Raw genomic sequence first — 14998 nt, 5'->3', positions numbered from 1 at the left:
TCGATCTCCTGACCTTGTGATCCGCCCGTCTCGGCCTCCCAAAGTGCTGGGATTACAGGCTTGAGCCACCGCGTCCGGCCGCGTATGCTTCTATATTCATTTTTTATGAGGTTAGTATTAGCCTGATCCCAAAGACAGATAAAGACATCATAAGAAAAGAAAACCAGGCTCATGAACATAGGTACAAAAATCTTTAATTAAAAACAATTAGCAAAACATACCCAGCAAAATACAAAAAGAACTATACATTATAAACGAACAGATGTATCCCAGAGGACAAGGTAAGCCAACATTCAAAAATCAATGAATACAGTATACGAATAGAATAAAGATAAAAAATATGATCATTCCAATAGTAGCAGAAAAAAGCATCGGACAATTAACATACTAGGAATAGAGGAAACTACCTCAATCTGACACAGGACATCTACAAAACGCCTACAGCTAACATCATACTTAATGTGAAAGACTACTTTTCCTGTAAGATCAGGAAAAAGGCAAAGATATCCACTCTAACAACTTTTATTCAACACTGTACTGGAGATTGTAGCTAGCGCAAAAAGAGGGGAAAAGAATGTAAAGGCATGCTGATTGGAATGTAAAGCCATATAGATTGGAAAAGAAGAGGTAAACTTGTATGTAAAGAAAATCCTACAGAATTTATAACACCTATTGTAATTGCTGAGTTCAGCAATGTTACAGAATACAAGATCACTGTACAAAAATGAATTGTATTTCTATAAACGATCAATCAACAATCTGAAAATAAAATTAAGAAAATAAATATATTCACAAGAGCATCAAAAAGAATAAAATACTTAGAAATAAATTTAGCAAAAAACCTGCAAGCACTATACAAGAAAACAGTATAATATTGTGGAAAAAATTAAAACACTTACATAAATGAAAAGTTATATTATGCTCATGGAATGCAAGAGTCTGTCTTGTTAAGGCTGCAATTCTCACCAAATTGATCTATATATTTAAGACAATCCCAATCAAAATCTCAGTAGGCTTTTTTAAAAATAGGAAATGACAAGTTGATCCAAAAATGTATATGGAAATGCAAAAGACATAGAATAGCCAAAATATTTTTAAATTTCAAACTTATTGTAAAGTCACAATAGTCAAGACAGTGTGGTACTGTCATAAGGATAAACGTATAGATAAACTGAACAGAATAAAGAGCTTAGAAATAAATTTATGTTGAATGGGTACTTGACAAAGGTACCAAGGTAATTCAATGTTGAAAAATATTTTCAATCTTTTGTGCAGCGCAATATGACATACATATGCAAACAAACAAACCTTAGACTGTTACCTCACACTATACAGTAAAAATTAACTCACTGTGCACTAAAGGCCTAATGTAAGAGCTTGGGCTAGAAAGCTTCCAGAAGATAACATAGGAAAGATCTTTATGGTCTTAGGATAGACAAAGATTTCTTAGGATACAAAAACTAAGATCTATTAAAGAAAAAAAAATGATAAATTATATAAATAAATAACTACTACTCAGCAATAAGAAAGACCAAACTACTGATACTTGTAGCAACATGGATGAACTTCAAAAACATTTTGCTAAGTGAAAGAAGCCAGACACAACCACATATTGTGTGTGGTTCCGTTTGCCTAAAATTTTTAGAAAAAGCAAAATTATAAAGACAGAAAGCAGATGGGAATGGGGATTGACAGTAAATGAGCATGAGGGAAATTTTGGAGGTGATGGAAATATTCAAAAGCTCAATTGTGATGATTGCACAAGTGTATAAATTTACTACAACTTATGAATTTCATTATAATATGGTATTGGAGCATAATTTGAGGCATTGTGCCCATGGGCTCCAAATGGAAGATTCCAGCGAGAGGCAGCCTGCATTGTCCCCCATGACCTCCCCACACCACACATCTGAGTCGCCTACCAGGCCTCTCATCCTGCAAGGTCCCATTGGCTCAGAGTCTTTCATTAGCCATGCTGTCAGTGCTCTTCAAGGCTTAGGAGCAAGTCCTCTCTCAAACTCCAACAAGTTGTTTCAGAACGATTTATGCCTGCTTGGCCATTATATAGCATTAAATTTAGAAGATTTAGTCTGAGATTTGTCTTCATTCTTTTACTGTTTCATAGTCAGTTTTCTGACTTAATGGTTGACTTAATGACTCTGAACTGCCTCTACTTAATTCTACAGATAATCTCTAAAAAGAGACTGACATCTGCCAAGTGATCAAATTGATTTAGGTGGCACTTAAAGCTCAACAACACTGAGGGAGCTGTTGGTAATAGTCCCAAGCCTGAGGTCACCTCCTGGCCTAGGAGGGTCTTGCGTCTCCTCGTTTAAGTATCCCTCCCTTTGTTTCCTCTGCTCTTTTCTCTTGTTAGAGATACCATGGACTCCTAGATTATTCTCTCACTTTCCTCAACTTTTTCATCCTATTTTTATTTCTTTGTCTTTTCCTCCCATTTTCTGGGGATTTCCTTAATTTCCTCAACTTTCAATCCTGTGTTAATTTTGAACTACAGAGACATACATTAAAGGGTGTGATTTTTTTGTTGTTTTTTTTTTAAAAATGAGTTTTCCTTAAGACATATCTCAGAATTCAATGGAGACTTTTCCTGTATCACAGTTATCTCTAATACAGGAAGAAGAAATGATAATTAATGTATGATCAATATTATCAGCCAGCCATCTTGGTGAAGAACAGAGCAAAAGAAGAGTAGTAAATGAGTACTAAAACAGATACAAAAAAAGCTCTCAAAAGGGAGGTGGAAAAATGCTCCCAAGAAATCCATAACCACCATCAAAATAAGAAAACCAGAAGTAGCATTTTAGGTGAGGGTAGGAGATGGGAGTAATAAGAAATGAAGCTCAATGGTAGACTTAATTTTAAGTTTGTTTAGCTTGAATAAATCATGAGATCATAAGGGTAGAGCTGTCAAGCTGGCAGCAGGTGGAAATGCATATCTTCAGAATGTGTTCAGAAAAGAGGTCAATGCTGAGTTAAGTATAAATAAAGAACACACATGAACAGAGCCTAAAGAGGGAAAGGGAAAATGGGGTCATTAATGGGGGTAGAACCTGTGATTACAGGAACTTAATACAGATGGGTGAAGAAGCTGTGGATTATTCGTTTAATAAGTGTGATGGTGAAAAAAAAGAGCATGTTATGGTGGCTCACTGGAATAGGAAGGCCAAGAAAAAAAGGAGAATTTGCATAAATGGAAGAGGAAAAGAAACAATAGAGAGGGAGAGACCAAGCATACATACACACACACACACACACACACACACAAATACACACATACACACACACACACACACGCAAAGAATGAGTAAAGGGATAGTATGAGATCAAGGTCATAGCCCAAAGAATTATTCCTGGAAAGCAGATGTTTCACTTCTTTCTCTTAGGAAAAATGGAGACAGGGTGTGTGAGGCCCTAGGCAAAATTTTTTTTGCAAGGTCCAGTCTATATAAACAATTTGATTAAAAATATATTATAAAATTCATGGACCCATGTGAGATAGTTGTCTATCAATGAAAATTTAAAATAATAGGTAGAAAAGAGATACTATCATATTTGTTTATTGTCCAATCAGCACACAAAATTATTTATTGTAATGTCTCTCCCTGTTCATGTCCAGGAACTATCTCTTTGGGTTCTTTACTATCACATGCACCACTATTGGCTAATTTCTTACAATGCTATGGCTCTTCAGAACTTGTTTATTTTGAAGTAAATACAGATTCATAGATATTCTTGCTCCTGCAGTTTCCTGATACCACGGCATCATCCATCATGCTGCCCATGAATATTGGCTTTGAAAGCCTCTCTTAAAGGTTGTTACCATGCTTTGTTGATAATGACCACAAGTACAAGTCTTACCCATATTATGCAGGAAAAAATGTGAATGAAAACTCATTTTCTGGTCATGTTAAATTTATTCCTTGGAATTTTATACCATAAATATAGAACAACATGTCTTCCCATTATGTCTTCTCTAGAACTCTTTTAGCTGTAATTGCTATGTTTCTAGAATATGATCTCATTCAATGTTGACTACACCTTTTCTTTCCACATGCCACCACTAATAAGAAGGATAGGAGAAGAACCCATGGGCAAAGCTAGAGGACCAGTTTCATCCATGAAAGGAATGTCCTTTGCTCATTTAATCAATCCAAAAGAGTATGATGACCACATCAATCAAAGACAAGAGAGGACCTCCATCAGAAGGGCTCACTAGTATTGTGGTCACTGGTCTCAAAAGCCCTTGGAGAAAATAGGCACAGCTAAGCTAGAGTACTGACTGACATGGGTGCAGAGCCTGTGGAGGGTGTGAGGTGTAGGTGCCAATGATGGAACACACCTGCTATCATCTGCCATCCTCAGGTTCTGTAGACTGGAGGCAGAATTATAGTCAGTGCACTGATGGGCCAGAGCCTAGACATGGGCTCATACATGCAGTTCAAGCCTAACAGTCAACAATGGATTTTCATAACCCCAAGTGCCACAGTTGTCCTCCACTCACAGTCAAATCTCTGTGGGTATAACCAAGTAACTGTTTACATGGGAGGTGAGGGCAGAAAGAAAAATGATGCAATGATTTTTATTACCTTCCCCAGGGCCATAATCATGCAAGTCTCTTATCGGGCACCATATAGCCAGTTTTCCCATATTTTAAAAGTTAAAACATTGAAAGGAAGCAAGGACTCTTTCTAAATAGATGGACTTAACAGGAAATTTGCAGATCTACCATCTCCTATCTTTTGTAGATATGCAGCTATCTCTAAGACGTGTTAGATCTTGTGGTACCTGCTTAAGAATCACAGACAGTAATCAGAGGTGGGTTAACACCACCTGCTTCCCAGAGAAATAAATTGTCACTGAAAGTGAGTGCCAAGGAAAAAGACTCTACGTAGGACTTTCCCAAGGTTTCCTCATGAGTGTATGAGCAGGCAATGGAAGATATTCCTATAATTTGACAGCTTTCACAGAGTGTTGTTTAAATAGAGGAACCAGGGTGAGTAAAAACAATGCTTTCCTGAAGAAGTGACAATTCTAAGGTCTTAGCAAAGCTAGAGTTTCTGGGAAAGAAAAAAAAAAATGCACTAACAGGGACAGAAATTCAGCAGAGATTTGGTTGAAAAAAACCCAATTCTAAATCACTATTGGCATCAGACCCTAGAAAATCTTTAAAATAAGATTTCATCTGAAATCTCTACACTAAATAGGTTACTTTCACATTGATGAAAACAAATTATTTAAACTCACAAGAAAGCATATATCTAGATAAGTGGTAAAATTAAACCCTAGGAAACCTTGCCAATTACTTATAGTCTATGATTCTGTTTCTAAATTAATAGTTTTTTTGAATATATATTCAGAACTACATGTTTGTTGCAGCAGTATTCACAATAGCTAAGATATGGAATCAACTTGTATCCATCAATAGAAGAATAGATAAAGAAAATATGTTATATATACACAATGGAATACTATTGAGCCACAAAAAAGGAATAAAATCCTGTCATTTGGAGCAACAAGGATGGAACTGGAGGTCATTATGTAAAATATGCCAGGTACAGAAAGATAAATATTGAAAGTCCTCACTCATATGTGGAATCTAAAAAAAGCTGATGTCATAGAAGTAGAGAATACAGTAGTGGCTACCAGAGGCTGAGGAGGATTGGGGCAGGGAGGACGAGGAGAGGTTGGTCAACAGGTACAAAGTTACAGTTAGATAGGAGGAATAAGGTCAGGTGTTCTATTGCACAGTAGCACGACTATAGTTAACAATAATTTATTATTATTATTATGGATTTGAAATATTCCTAACACAAAGAAATCACAAATGTTTGAGGGAATACATATCCTAATTATCCTGATTTGATCATTGTATATAGTTTCCATGTATCAAAATATCACATGTACCCCATAAATAGGTACAATTATTATGTATCGATTAAAAAATAGCTACAAATATTCAGGACTACCATCATAAATATAGAGTTCTAATATACCAAAATGATTTATTCATTAAGAAAAAGTTAAATCCCACAAAAAAAAGCATCCATAGGAATAGAGTCTTAGGCTTTCTACTCTGTGCTGAGATACACAAGATCCACCCTGGAATCACACACCACTTAGGCAGAAAGAGAAAATAATGCATACTCTCATAATTTACAGTCTTGGTTTTAAACTGTTTTCTTCCTCATTCTTGGCACCTGGGTCCATCAAGCTCTCAAATCCTTAGGCCATGGACCTTCTTCTTTTCATCACTGGCATGAATGTTGGCTCCATTTAATTTTCTGTGTAAAATCATTATTTCTCCTTAAGATGTAGTTGTCTCTGGCTGTGCCAGGTGAACATGCCTCCAAGCCTGGCTCAGAAGTATTCTTCCTCATGTGAAGACTGCCTGGTGTGGGTGGCACTGTCACTGGGCTCCCCCGTGGACTAGAATAGGTCTGGACAGTAGCCAACAAGTCTTTTATTCCAAGAAACTGTCTCTGAGGAATCAAAGGTGGGAAAATAATTAATATTTAAAACAGTGCTTTGGCAAACAAAAACAGTAACAAAAATATTCCTTGGGATGGGAAACAGCCAGAGATGGCATACAGTCCTGGGCAGAAATGGAAGTTAACTCAAAAGCCACCTTGTTGCTAATGGAGAGATGACACCAACAAACACCTACCCACACTCATGCCTCCTTCTAAGGAAACTGCTCTGTTTACAGCCTTGCTGCCTAAGTGGCCCTGATTGGAAAACGCTGTCCTAACGCTCTTGGCCATGTCTGAGTGGGTAAAGAGTGAGTGTCCAATCCTATGTGACCAAGTTCCCAGGCTGGTCTGACACCAAAAGATAAGCTGCATGTATTAATTTCCTAGGACTGATGTAACAAATGACCACAAACTGGGGGGCTTAGAATGACAGAAATTTATTCTCTTACAGTTCTGGAAGCCAGAGTCTGAAATCAAGGTATTAGCAGGAGCATGCTATCTCAAAACACTCTAGGGAAGATTCTTTCCTTGCCTCTTTCAGTGTCTGGTGGTTGCCAACAATCATTCTTGTTTCTTGGCTTTTAAATGTGTCGCTCCAATCTCTGTTTCTGCTGTCACATGGCATTTTCCTTATGCATCTTTTTTTCTGTGTCAAAATTTCACCTGTTCTTATAAGGACATCAGTTTTATTAGATTTAGGGCCCACTCTAATCTATCTGGTATGACCCGATCTTAATTATATCTGCAAATATCCTGTTTCCAAATAAGGTCACACATACAAGTGCTGTGGGTTAGGACTTAAAAGTATCTTTTTGAAGGATGCAATTCAACCCCCGGCATTGGGTCAAAGATTTTTCTTGGAAATAGGAATTAAGAAACACACAGAGAACTAATCAGGTGGTGAGTGGAGTTCAAAGTAAAACAAAGCAATGTACTGGAATCAGGGCCATGACAACTGAAAGCCATGTTCAAGCAGGAGTTATTTGAGCGCAGCAGGAGGCAGCCCTGGAAGCTGGAGGAGAGAGAGGAGATCAAAGCAGCGATGGAGAGGGAGACAGAGCCAAAGATGTTGAGGATGGTTCCTGAAGTTGTGCCACACTCTCTGACTTTCTACCTTCAGTTTCTTTCTAGCTGTGTATTAAGCCTCTTCTTAAGATAACTGCTTTAGAAATTTGTTCCTCGTGACTACATGAGCTAAGATAAGAGCCTGAGGAGAATCTTCTTTCTAGAAGTAAGGAAATGAAGGCCCTGAGAATGCAGTGACTCCAATTCAGTGTGCCACCTTCCAGTGTGGCCATCTTCCATGAGTGTCAGTTCCTCCTGACCACTGGATTCCAAGGAATGCCTGACTGCCAGGTAATGAGAAGGGTTTCCATTAGCACCTTCCTGAAAGAGTAATAATTACCGCAGGCCACCGGGCACAAGCCCAGGCCTGCCTAGGAGGCACAGAGTGGTACAATAGCTACCTTTCTTCTGTGATTCCTGGATTCCAGGCCAAATCCTAAGTAGACATGCAAGTTAGGGTATGATGATGGCTGTTTGCCTACTCCATCAATCTCACATACGTATAGAAGGGAAGCTGGCATGGGACCTGGCATAGGCCAAATGACTTAGTCAAGAACTGCCCTTTTCACTTTTTAGACTAGGATTCCCCGGAGTCTGTCTTTCCCCAAGCTGGCATAGAACAGATCATTTAATCATTTTCCACTACTAGTGGAAACCCAATGATCAGAGTCCCAGAAAAAAAGGGGCAGGGGGATTTATTCCGGGATTATACTCTACCATCACCTGTTCCCCACATTCTGCCATCTCTAAAAAAAAGTTTTGTGTAAGCATAAAACAGTGTGTCCTTCTAGGGATAATACAATAGATGCTTGTTAAGAACTTTCTTATAAAGTGCTCAAATGTGAATGAATGACTGAAAAATTAATTTTATTTTAAGCTCGAATACCAAGAAAGAGGAGAAATCCAGTTTGGAAGTCAGAGAAGTGGTTTCCAATTCTGTTGCTCTGCTAAACCATGGATCGCCAAGAAAAGTTTTGATCTGACAAGTGAGAATGTGGAAGTAGGAATTGCAGTTACCACTCAGATGGACAGAGCAGAGTGTGGAGGCTCGCACTGTGAACTTCTGCTCCAGAACGACTGCAGGAATAAATCAGGAAAGTCGAGAGAACCCACAGACCCTCTGAAGGAAGCAAATTACTCCTGCAGGACCCGGGAGACAGCCCAAATACTGTGAGTGCCCAAATTGTGAAAGTAGGAAAGGGGGATCATCCACCCCAAACACACACCCTCACTGGGAAACCTGAAAGTCTAGATCACGGGAGAAGATTCTGACCTTACCTGGAGCTGAGTGAATTTAGAGAGCTGAGCAAAATAGAGCGGTAGAGGAAGCAGCGGGAAAAGCCCTGTGGGCTCGCTGGGTGCCCTAGCAAGTCATTTCTGCCTTGCCTCACAAGGGTCCTTGGGGCAGGCTGCCAGAGGCACTGGGAAAAGGGAACAGGAAGAAGGAAACCTCCAGCTGAACTTTGTAACAATTTGAAGCCATTGAGAAGTCTTCTGGCCAGAACTTGGGGGAGGGTATGAATTTGGTGTGCAGAATCCACGGGTGGGGGACACACAAAAGCCCTACTTGCTTTTGCAGCTGAGAGGCAGGTATCCTGGGGCAAGTTCTCAGCCCTGCTTGCCCCATTGCCTGGAAACAGACTTGTTGCTATTGGGGGTTGGGGGCAGGCACATGGTGGGAGTGAGACTAACCCTTTGGGTTGAGTGGGAGCTAGGTGAGGCCTGTGACTGTCAGCTTTCCCCCACTTCCCTGACAACCTGCATGATACAGTAGAGGCAGCCACGCTAGCCCTGCACCCACCTAATGGTCCTTCCCCACACACCCTGGTAGCTGAAGACAAAGGGCATATACTCTTGGGAGTTCTACGGCCTCACCCACCACCTGTTGCTCCCCGTACTATCATGGCTGATGCTGTCTTGAAAGCACCACCTCCCAGCAGGAGGCCAATCAGAACAAAAATAGTGCATTAAGCAACCAAAGTTAAGGACACTCACAGAGTCCATTTCACTCCCTTGCCACTTCCACCAGAGAAGGTGCTGGTATCCATGGCTGAGAGACCCACAGATGATTCACATCACAGGACTCTGTGCAGACAAATCTTAGTACCAGCCTGGAGCCTAGTGGACTTGCTGGGTAGCTAGGTCCAGAAGAGCCATAACAATCAGTACAGCTCAGCTCTCAGGAAGCCACATCCTTAAGAAAAGGAGGGGAGTACTACATCATAGGAGCACCCCATGGGACAAAAGAATCTGAACAGCAGCCTTGAACCCCAGATCTTCCCTCTGACAGAGGCTACCCAAATGAGAAAGAGCCAGAAAACCAACTCTGGTAACGTGACAAAACAAGCTTCTTTAACAGCCCCCCCACCACCAAAAATCACATTAGCTCACCGGCAATGGATTCAAACCAAGAAGAAACTCCTGATTTACCTAGAAAAGAATTCAGGAGGTTAGTCATTGAACTAATCAGGGAGGCACCAGGGAAAGGCGAAGCCCAATTTAAGGAAGTCAAAAAAAAAAAAAAAAAAAGGATACAAGAAATGAGAGGAGAAATTTTCAATTAAATAGATAACATAAATAAAAAACAATCAAAACCTCAGGAAACAATGGATGGACTTATAGAAATGCAAAATGCTCTGGAAAATCTCAGCAATAGAACAAACAAGCAGAATAAAGAACTTCAGAGCTTGAAGACAAGGTCTTAAAATTAACCCAATCCAACAAAGACAAAAAAAATTTAGAAAATATGAGCAAAGCCTCCAAGAAGTTCTGGGATTCTGTTAAATGACCAAACCTAAGAATAATCAGCATTCCTGAGGAAGAAGAGAAATCTAAAATTTGGAAAACATATTTGGGAGAATAATCAAGAAAAACTTCCCAGGCTTTGCTAGATACCTAGATATCCAAATATAAGAAGCTCAAAAACACCTGGGAAATTCATCACAAAAAAGTTACCACCTAGGCACAATGTCATCAGGTTACCTAATGTTGAGACGAAGGAAAGAATCTTAACAGCTGTGAGGCAAAATCGCCAGGTAACTTATAAAGGAAGATCTATCAGATTAACAGCACATGTCTCAGCAGAAATCCTACAAAAAGGGATTGGGGCCCTATCTTCAGCCTCCTTAAACAAAACAATTGTCAGCAAAGAATTTTTTATTCAGTGAAACTAAGCTTTGTTAATGAAGGAAAGATACAGTCAAACAAATGCTGAGAGAGTTGGCCACTACCAACCCAGCTCTATAAGAATTACCAAAAGGAGCTGTGAATCTTGAAATAAATCCTGGAAACACATCAAAACAGAAACTCTTTAAAGCATAAATTTCACAGGACCTATAAAACAAGAATATAATTTTCAAAAAACAAGTTATACAGGCAAAAAATACCTTGATGGATAGAATGGTACCACACATCTTGATACTAACATTTAATGTAAATGCCCTAATTGCTCCACTTAAAAGATAAAGAATGGCAGAATGGATAAGAATTCACCAATCATCTGCTGCCTTCAAGAGAGTTACTTAACACATAAGGACTCTCACAAACTTAAGGTAAAGGGTCTGGACTTGGGCAAGATGGTTGAGTAGGAACAGCTCTGGTTTGCAGCTCCCAGTGAGATCAATGAAGAAGGTGGGTGATTCTGCATTTACAACTGAGGTACCTGGTTCATCTCATTGGGACTGGTTAGACAGTGGGTGCAGCCCCAGAGGGTGAGCAGAAGCAGGGTGGGGTGTTGCCTCACCTGGGAAGTGCAAGGGGTCGAGGAACTCCTTCCCCTAGCCAAGGGAAGCTGTGAGGGACTGTGCCTTGAGGGATGGTGCACTCTGGCCCAGATACTACGCTTTTCCCATGGTCTTCACAACCCGCAGACCAGGAGATTCCCTTGGGTGCCTATGCCACCAGGACCCTGGGTTTCAAGCATAAAACTGTGCAGCCATTTGGGCAGACACCAAGCTAGCCGAAGGAGTTTTTTTTCATACCCCAGTGGCATCTGGAATGCCAGCAAGACAGAAGCGTACACTCCCCTCAAAAGGGGGCTGAAGTCAGGGAGCCAAGTGGTCTTGCTCAGTGGATCCCACCCCCACAGAGCCCAGCAACCTAAGATCCACTGGCCTGAAATTCTCGCTGCCAGCACAGTAGTCTGAAGTCAACCTTGGATGCTTGAGCGTGGTGTGGGGAGAGGCATCCACCATTACTGAGGCTGGAGTAGGTGGTTTTTCCCTCAAGGTGTAAACAAAGCTACCAGGAAGTTCAAACTGGGCAGAGCTCACTGCAACTTGGCAAAGCTGCTGTAGCCAGACTGCCTCTCTAGATTCCTCCTCTCTTGGCAAGGCATCTCTGAAAGAAAGGCAGCAGCCCCAGTCAGAGGCTTATAGATAAAACTCCCATCTTCCTGGGACAGAGCATCTGGGAGAAAGGGCAGCTGTGGGCACAGCTTCAGCAGACTCAAGCGTTCCTGGCTGTCAGCTCTGAAGAGAGCAGCAGATCTCCCAACACAGCACTCGAGCACTCCTAAGGGACAGACGGCCTCCTCAAGTGGGTCCCTGACCCCCGTGCCTTCTGACTGGGAGACACCTCCCTGCAGGGGCCGACAGACACCTCATACAGGATAGCTCCGGCTAGTATCTGATGGGTGCCCCTCTGGAACAAAGCTTCCAGAGGAAGGAATAGGCAGCAGTCTTTGCTATTCTACAGACTCCATTGGTGATGCCCAAGCAAACAGAGTCTGTAGTGGACCTCCAGCAAACTCCAGCAGACATGCAGCAGAGGGACCTGTTAAAAGGAAAACTAACAGAAAGGAATAGCATCAACATCAACAAAAAGAACGCCCACACAGAAACCCCATCTGAAGGTCACCAGTGTCAAAGACCAAAGGTAGATAAATCCATGAAGAATGAAGATGAGGAAAAACCAGCACAAAAAAGGCTGATAATTCCAAAAACCAGAACGTGTCTTCTTCAAAGAATCACAATTCCTCGCCAGCAAGGGAACAAAACTGGACAGAGAATAAGTTTGACGAACTGACAGAAGTAGGCTTCAGAAGGTGGGTAATAACAAACTCCTCTGAGCTAAAGGAGCGTGTTCTAACCCAATGCAAGGAAGCTAAGAACATTGAAAAAAGGTTAGAGGAATTGCAAACTAGAATAACCAGTTTAGAGAAGAACATAAAGGACCTGATGGAGCTGAAAAACAGCGCACAAGAACTTCGTGAAGCATAAACAAGTATCAATAGCCGAGGTGATCAAGTGGAAGAAAGGATACCAGAGATTGAAGATCAAATTAATGAAATAAAGTATGAAGACAAAATTAGAGAAAAAAAGAACGAAAAGGAATGAACAAAGCCTCCAAGAAATATGGCACTGATCCCAAAGAAATACAAACTACCATCAGAAAATAATATAAACACCTCTGTGCAAATAAACTAGAAAATCTAAAAGAAATGGATAAATTCCTGGACACATACACCCACCCAAGACTAAACCAAGAAGAAGTTGAATCCCTGAACAGATAAGTAACAAGTTCTCAAATTGAGGCAGTAATGAATAGCCTACCAACCAAAAAAAGGCCCAGGACCAGACGGATTCACAGCTGAATTCTACCAGAGGTACAAGGAGGAGCTGGTACCACTCCTTCTAAAACTATTCCAAACAATAGAAAAAGAGGGAATCCTTCCTAACTCATTTTATGAGGCCAGCATCATCTTGATACTAAAATATGGCAGAGACACAACAAAAAAGAAAATTTCAGGCCAACATCCCTGATGAACATCTATGGGAAAATCCTCAATAAAATACTGGCAAACTGAATCCAGCAGCACATCAAAAAGCTTATCCACCACGATTAAGTTGGCTTCATCCCTGTGATGCAAGGCTGGTTCAACATACAGAAATCAATAAAGGTAATTTATCACATAAACAGAACCAGTGACAAAAACCACATGATTATCTCAATAGATGCAGAAAAGGCCTTTGATAAAATTCAACACCCCTTCATGCTAAAAACTCTCAGTAAACTAGGTATTGATGGAATGTATCTCAAAATAATAATAGCCATTTATAACAAACTTACAGCCAATATCATACTGAATGGGCAAAAACTGGAAGTATTCCCTTTGAAAATCAGCACAAGACAAGGATGCCTTCTCTTACCACTCCTATTCAACATGGTATTAGAAGTTCTGGCCAGGGCAATCAGGCAAGAGAAAGAAATAAAGGTATTCAAATAGGAAGAGAGGAAGCCAAATTGTCTCTGTTTGTAGATGGCATAGTTGTATATTTAGAAAACACCATTGTCTAAGCCCCAAATCTTCTTAAGTTGATAAGCAACTTCAACAAAGTCTCAGGATACAAAATCAATGTGCAAAAATCACAAGCATTCCTATGCGCCAATAATAGCCAAACAGAGAGCCATATCATGAATGAACTCCCATTCACAATTGCTACAAAGTGAATAAAATACCCAGGAATACAATTTACAAGGGATGTGAAGGACCTCTTCAAGAAGAACTAAAAACCACTGCTCAAGGAAATAAGAGAGGATACAAACAAATGGAAAAACATTCCATGCTTATGGTTAGGAAGAATCAATATTGTGAAAATGGCCATACTGCCCAAAGTAATTATTATAGATTCAATGCTATCCCCATCAAGCTACCACTGACTTTCTTCACAGAATTAGAAAAAAAAACTACTTTAAATTTCATATGTGGAACCAAAAAAGAACCTGTATAGCAAAAAGAACAAAGGTAGGGGCAACACACTATCTGACTTCAAACTCCACTACAAGGCTACAATAACCCAAACAGCATGGTACTGGTACCAAAACAGATATAATTAGAAAAAACTACTTTAAATTTCATATGGAACCAAAAAAGAGCCCTTACACAAAAAGAACATAGCTGGAGGCATCACACTACCTGACTTCAAACTACTACAAGGCTACAGTAACCCAAACAGCACAGTACTGGTTCCAAAACAGATATATAGACCAATGGAACAGAACAGAGGCCTCAGAAATAACGGCACACATCTACAACCATCTGACTTTTGACAAACCTGACAAAAACAAGCAATGAGGAATGGATTCCCGATTTAATAAATGGTGCTGGGAAAATTGGCTAGCCATATGGAGAAAACTGAAATGGACCCCTTCCTTACACATTATACAAAAATTAACTCAAGATTGATTAAAGACTTAAATGTAAGACCTAAAACCATAAAAACCCTAGAAGAAAACCTAGGCAATACTATTCAGGACATAGGCATGGGCAAAGTCTTTATGACTAAAACACCAAAAGCAAAGGCAACAAAAGCCAAAATTGACAAATGGGATCTAATTAAACTAAAGAGCTTCTGCACAGCAAAAGAAACTATCATCAGAGTGAACAGGCAACCTACAGAATGGGAGAAAAAAATTTGCAATCTATCCATCTGACAAAG

The sequence above is a fragment of the Mandrillus leucophaeus genome, unplaced genomic scaffold (genome assembly GCF_000951045.1).
Source record: "Mandrillus leucophaeus isolate KB7577 unplaced genomic scaffold, Mleu.le_1.0 Scaffold148, whole genome shotgun sequence".
Taxonomy (NCBI): Eukaryota; Metazoa; Chordata; class Mammalia; order Primates; family Cercopithecidae; genus Mandrillus; species Mandrillus leucophaeus.
This window is presented reverse-complemented; position numbering follows the sequence as displayed.